This window comes from Monopterus albus, unplaced genomic scaffold (assembly GCF_001952655.1).
Source record: "Monopterus albus unplaced genomic scaffold, M_albus_1.0 scaffold60.1, whole genome shotgun sequence".
Classification (NCBI taxonomy): domain Eukaryota; kingdom Metazoa; phylum Chordata; class Actinopteri; order Synbranchiformes; family Synbranchidae; genus Monopterus; species Monopterus albus.
In genome coordinates, this window is record NW_018127940.1 from 1,991,017 (window position 1) to 1,998,304 (window position 7,288).

At 40.6% G+C, this 7,288-nt stretch overlaps 1 protein-coding gene across 1 annotated transcript in view; it reads right to left on the bottom strand.

The window, feature by feature from the left end:
• The window catches only part of LOC109961945 (leucine zipper putative tumor suppressor 2 homolog), a 40,923-nt gene that overhangs the window by 26,658 nt on the left and 6,977 nt on the right, over positions 1-7,288 (bottom strand). The window lies entirely within an intron of this gene.

Consider the following 7,288-nt stretch of genomic DNA (forward strand, 5'->3'; position numbering starts at 1 on the left):
TTGTTCATGGTATCTATCCTCATCCACACAGCTAAATTAGCAGAGGAAGTGTTTGAGCCTTTTTTTTTAAGTTCAAAACAAACCTACCCAAAATTCGTAGCAAATTCATTCTATTTAAAAATTTAAATCTGTCTCTGAAGGTAACCAGGCAAGAGAGCTTTTATAGTTATTATGTAATATCCTGAATCCGTGTAAACTGTTATTTTCTTGGATTTATGGGCAGCATAAGAGTCAAAACAAACCTCTGAACTTCCCTGACTTAAAGCAGAATGAATTCCTCTGTGTGTTTGTTTCTCATATCCACATTACTACACTGACTGAAAATAGACTTAACATCACAGTAATGACTGTAGTGCCAAGCTATTTGGTCAGTAAAAACAGATTTTGTCAGTATTACCACCCAGTAACCAAAAATAATAATAATAATAATAATTAGATCTCTTGTTTGTGCACTGGAGGGTTTTATTGTCTTTTCCCCAAAATGCTAATGCACCCTCCCCTTTCACTTATGTTTTTAAATCTTCTGATCTCCCCACTTCTTTGTCTTTGCTTCCCTCTAACCATCTCTCCACTCTCTTCACAAGCAGCCGATGAGGTAATCAGTCAGCTTGTTACAGTCTGATAAGTGATACGACACGACTATTGATTTTGGCCCCTGTATCCCGCTGGAGGGATCAGTCCTGCCAGATCTCCTGGCTGCCAGGCCAAGCCTCAGAGCTGCTTTCAGGATCTATGAACGGATGCTGACTGGGCTCTTTCACAGCTATTGTCACAAAACGACTGTAGGACTTTGGACAGTCACACTGACAGATTTTCTTCCTTACAAAAAGTGCTGTCAAAACAAAGTGTGTCAGTTTGATGTTGTTCTGTGACTGCGCAGAAACTTAGAAAAGCTATTCAGGCCAAACTTTGATCAAAGGAGGACAGCATCACATCGCTCCCACATGAATGGGAAGTAGGTGTCTACATTTTAATGACACTACCCCATATAACTGTAGTCACAGTACATGGTATTTTTGTCCATCATAACACAGACAAAAGCAGAACAGAACAAAAGCTCATCACCAAGCATCATCGGCTACAGAGATGCTACAAAATTGTTCATTTCACTTGGTAAACAGAATATAATGCATAACCTTTATACTGAATCAATATAATCCATTTTTATTCTGACCATTAAAATGACCACATATAACATGGGATCTAAAGGTCAGTTCAGCTCTAGGCCACTGATTAAAGATGGCAGTCAGGATCTAGGATTTCTGCCATTAAATGATTATTGCATTTTGGCCATTCAAGGCCTGATTTGACAGCCAGGTGCATTGTAGTTGTTAACGTGAACAGCAGTGAGACACACTCTGATCATCTGAAGCTGAGCATGAAGTGGGGTTTTTTTGTGGGGGGGAGGGGCATCAGTGTGCCCTAATTGGGGAGCCAACAGGAGGACAGATGGTCAAGGTCTTCCCTCAGAGATACAGGGGGGCCAGGATGGGGGTGAAATTGGTGAGATAACAGGGTGTGGGCTAAATTCAGATAAATTCAGATGCCCCGACCCCATTGTAAAAGATTCTTTACAGGCACATGTACCACATTGCTGTCACAGAGCTTGAATATCAGATCAGAGTCTTCTACTACAAGGCCAAATGGCATGACCTGTGATGCTGTAATGATCTATGCAGAACCTGGAGGTCATGAATACACACATACACAAACACACATGCACACATGTCAAACCTACTTTCTATGCACCAACTCTAATGAGAAGATGATATCTCACACAGTATGGTGGTCTGATGTGAACCCATGGGTGCAGATTAGATAGAGATGATTAATCCTTTAGACCGCTGGGAGATATATTACACCACTACAGCAACATGTCCTCAGCACAGGGATGACGCTTCATGTGAATACATGGGACTATGATTCAGGCTTGCACTCCCACAGGGTGCTGCAGTATTAACTTCAGCTGAGGGCTTTCATAAGGCTATGCAGCTTGTGTGACTGGTTGTCGTGGATTAATTTAGTTAATAACAGCACTTCTAACATTATAGTTATTGGGTTATATCCAGTCTCTTCTTTTCAGAGAGCACTACTGCACTGATGAGGGAAAACTAAAGGAGGCTAAAGGAAATGTAGCTGACGTCACACACAAGGCGTGACTAAATGTGTGCCAAGGTGACTCTTGCAAAATGAAATGAGAGAAAAGTGTTTGGTTCAGTCCTGGAAGAATTATGAAAGAATTACTTCTATAAGAGTGGGGACAACATTTCACAGTATGTCGCTTTATATCGCTATATACACATAGTGTATATAGTGATACACTAGTATATTTTATGAAGAACAGATTAATCTTCTAATTATTTTCTACAATTCAAATTTGTTTATAAAATGTCAGGATAGACAGTAGTGAAAAATAACCAAGTATGTTCAGTTTGTCTCCTAAACAGACAGAGTCAGGTGTGCTTGGGTGAACTGTTATTGGCATTTTCAACTATTTCACTATTCCGGCATTTTCTGAACCAAACCACTGATCTTATTGATCAGTGGTTTGGTTTAAGAAAAATAATCACCAGATGAGCAGATGATGACAATAATTGGCAGGTGCAGCCCTTCACTGATTCAAGTGACAGCTAAGTCAAAATCTGACATTTGTACACGTGTATACGTCATCATACTGCCGATGCCCAAACAGCACAGTTTCTACACCAGAATAGAATAAATGGAAATAGTAAAACACTTCACAGGAATAATGCAGTTCCTGTGTCTCTCTTTCTATTTTTGCCGTCATTAATCGAACACTCATGTTGTACTCTTGAGCCCAGCTGCTGCTGTCGTTTTTCCAAGAAAGTGGAAAGCTATTTTGTTACTGTAATATGTCCTGTGCGATGCTTGGCCCACTTTCCAGCCTGCTTTCATTGTGTAAGCACACATACATAAAACATGATTTGTTGCTTCAATTTCTGACTTTTATTCAGCAGGGATTTGGTGACAGACAACATCAGAGCCGTGAAAAGCAGAGCAGAGCAGTGCAATTCTCTGATTCTATAAGCAAGGGAGGAAAAAGAGAGAGAGAGTTGGCTCTATTTCAGAGAACAAGGTTTAAACACTGACCTCTAGACTTATGACTAAAGACAAATGGCCATGATTAATGAGGACCATTCATCTTGCCCATGCTGTCCTGATAGACCTATCTGCTGTATTCCAGCTTGTTAGTTTGCTCCTCTGATCAAGGAGCTCAGGTCAGACTTACTGTAGATCCAGTTCTGTTCACTAGAGGGCACCCTATCTAGGTCTGGCATCTGTATTAATGGCTGTTCTCAGTAACAACTGATCTGATATTCAACCTCAGGGAGATATGGTTGTTACAACAAAGAGTAGAATAAAAAAAAACTGCATATAAACAGATTTTTATATGTCTGAATCAGGGGCCTCCAGTTGTATTTTAATAGATTCCTTAAATCACCTCCCACCTTTATCCAGCAATGTACACCTTGAAGAAAAACAGAACCAGTACTGAGATCCTTTACTTGAGTAACAGTACTTATAGAACCATTTCAAATTCCTTCATTCAAACTCCTAAGTAAGAGCACAGAAGTATAATCAGCTAAATGGTCAAGGTCAAAGGTCAAAGTGTTTGTCATATGCACAGTTACTTAAAGTATCAAAAGTAAAAATGTCCCTTGTGACTGGGATTTTATTAAATATCATGTTATTAGACTGTTAATACTGATGCATCAAGTTATACGTAGCATTTTGCTGTTGTTACTTGCTGAGGTGAAGTTTGTCTAATTTAGGAACAGCTGGGTAGTTAGGCTCTTTGGAACCTTTCCAAGGGGACATCACTATATCTGGAAAGTGACAAGAGGCCCAAACTACAGTAGCCACTGCTTTTTTGTAAGGGGTCACAAGCCAATAAGGTTAAGTGGGTCAAGTACAGTAATATACTCCTCAGATGTATACTGCCAGAAAACAGTGACTTCATCCTGTCCAGCACTCAGACCCTCCCTAATCAATAGACTTATCCTATAACTCTCCTCTCTCCACACAGATGGTCCTCTCAGATTTCAGATCTTAAGTCATTCTCCTTGGTGGCCAGATTAGATGAGAGGACATGAGATCAGGGAGATGGCAGTAGTGGGTTGAATCTGTAATGGATCTAATGAGCAGCAGTTGATGCTTGGTCACAGCTGCACACAGTCAACCTCTACTATAAAAATCTTATTTGAAAAAAGGCCGACCTTGCATGTTCACAGGCAGCTGATGACTGATGAGGGCTTCTGTGGGGTTGCATAAGGTGATTGCACACAAAGGAACTGAAGAGAGCGTGGGGGGGCGTAACAAATGAGAAACAAAAAGACTATAGGAGAGTGGAAAGTTTTGATTTGCCTTTTCAGTGTTTCAACCATAGCTGGAGCCGAACGTTTTGTCCCGGCCCTGTCTGCCTCCAGCTATATCAGCCTGCTAGTGTTGTAACAACACTCTGGATGTGAATTTACTTTTCTTTCATTATTTCAAACAGCTTTCCATACACAGAATCCCTCCTTCTCAGGAAGAACATACTGTGCAAGATGAAGCTGCTACAGTGCAGGTGGCTGCCAGATGACAGAGCTGCACACATTTCAGAGAAACACACTCAAACACCTGTCAGCATCTGGCTGCACCTACTGAACTGTGCATTGAACAGAGAGCAAAATGAGACAAACAGCAGGACAACCGCTGCTATAATGCTACATGCTTCAAGATGCTGAAAAAAGAGCTAACTAATGAGGTTTAGAAACAGGAAACTGCCACACCGCTCTGTAAACTTTGCTGAAATAGTGCATAATTTTATCTATACCGCTTATTCCTGAATAGGGTCACAAAATTTAAGTTTAGTACAAATTTCACAAAGTTGGACTACTTACTCCATACCACTGCTACAGAATATCCGCTAATCCCAAAGAGTGAAGAGTAGCCAGACAGAAGAGCAAGGAAAAAGAAATGCTAATACATGTCTGAGTCTTTAAGATGATTATCAACTCCTGCCTCATGTGCTACTGCGCATGGTGGGAGTGAAAATGAGAGAAGGAATTTATATTAACCACCTCTTCGCATGTGTGCAAATGTCTGCATGTGCATGTTGTGAATGCTTGCATTTGTACATGTTCATGAATATGTGCCTGTGCATCCTCTGTCACAGCACAGTAAGTGCGTTATTGGAGCATGGTTAGCCGGGGGCAGAAACAAAAGAAACAAATGAGGTCCTGTGCCACACCAAGACTGTTCCATGAATCACCCAGGACCTTACACGACAGCTGGACAGCCTTCAGCACACAGTCGGTAACTTCCCATGCAATGTTTCCCACAGTGGGCTGATTAAAGGTAAAATTCATTTGGTTTTAGCCACATTCCCAGCAAAAATAAAAATGGCCTGTTTTTAAAAATTATTGACTTAAAAGCTGTTTGTGTAGTAGAGACATATCTGTGACCAAAATAGCAAATAAAACAAAAACATATTTCACAAAATATGTTAGATCATAGACTCAGTTAGATCATATGAATGTGCAATTGCATGTGTACGCATTTGCCTGCAGCAAGCAGAATAAACAAGTGCAATGATGTCCAAGTCAACCAGAAGTGAAGCCAACAGTTAGATGTGGTTGAGGGAGATGAAACACATGAATTCACCTGCATGTGTAGCTGTATGTACAGAATGTGAGAGGATGGAAAGAAAGAAAAGCTCAGATATGCAAATGTAATCTAAGAGCAAAAAATAAATAAATTAAATTAAATAAAAACCTTGAAAGGACATGAAAGACTGTGCACGGTTCATTTATTCCCTGGTGAAAAATAACAGGGAAAAAAAGTTGTACAAATAACTTTGGTGTGTGGGTTTCAAATTGAACCCAGCACTCTGAGAAGCGAGTGGATCTTATTACCCACTGAGTGGCACACAGTTTCACCCATGACATATTTAAGTCAGACACTGACTGTTAACTCTGGCACTTCACACAGAACCAGATGCATCAGTGTGTAATCTTGGTTTATTCATACTTTAAGGTTAGAGCTAATGGAGACTGGCATGAGAAGTGACATGGATGCTGAGCTGTACTGCGCTGGGCCAGGCAGTCTAACCCGACAGCAGGGATAAACTATCTCATCCTCTCCTCCTTTTTTCCTCTTTTCTTTTTGCTTTATCTCCAGACCTTTTGTTACCATTTGCCCTCTTTCGACAGCTTTTGCCTTTTAAATTCCTGTCCCTTCCTTCATCATCTGCCCTCCTTGTCTGAGCCTGATCTCAAACTCCTGTTCTCTCTCCAAATTGTCTTGAAAAGACGATGAACAAAAAAAAAAAAGAAAAACCTAAATGCTGAAATAAGGAGACTGACATCAATCTTGTGATCCCAGAAGACACAGAGAATGTGCTTTGATGGGGAAAATGGGGAGATGGGATAGTTGGGTGGGGGGAGGATAGGGGAGTTATGTAAGTGAGGATAATCCCCAACCCTGCATAGCAATGAGATAGGATGACACTAGCCTCATTTCATCTGTTCATCATTGCAGCCGCTGCCCCTCCAACCTTAATCATTCTGTTTGATCTCTGACACCAGACTACATTTTAAACTCCACACAACAGCAATGAGCAGAAGTTTGAAATATAGCAGATGAGCCCTTCTATAATTCATAGATGAAGCCTGAAGAAAATCTACGTCCCTTCCTTCCACTTTACTTTACCCTCATGAACGATAACATCAGATTAAATCACCCAGGATAGTGAAAAGTATGTTCCTGTTCAACAAACAGTGCTTGGATGTCAAACATTATAAAGTGGAGCTACAGTAATGGCATGTCTTGCTATTGCTATTCCTGGAATTTAGTAATCATTCGTGTCTATTGTTCTACTTTGAATAACTTACAAACTAATAATAATACCAGCATCACTGCCAGCAGTAGGTTTTCATGGTCAACTGAGTTGCCTTGACAGAAGTTTGTACTCTGAGTGCTATCTAAAGTAGTATAAGTTACTGGATTTTAATGAAATTTTCTACTCACAATCAATCATCAGTCCTTTAGTTTAATTAAGAAACGGTGTGATTTCCAACATTCATGTAGAAGGCAGAGGCTCAAATCATATTTACAAGCAAACTACACTTGACTGGATCAGCACGGATTATTACTTTCAACTTTATTAAACTCTGCTGTGTTTTGTTGTACAACAGGGCAGCCCCCACGCTGCAAGAAGCAGAACCCTGGCACCAACAACACCCCCTCCACCTCTCAAATCCTCCTGCTCAGACAGGACACTCCA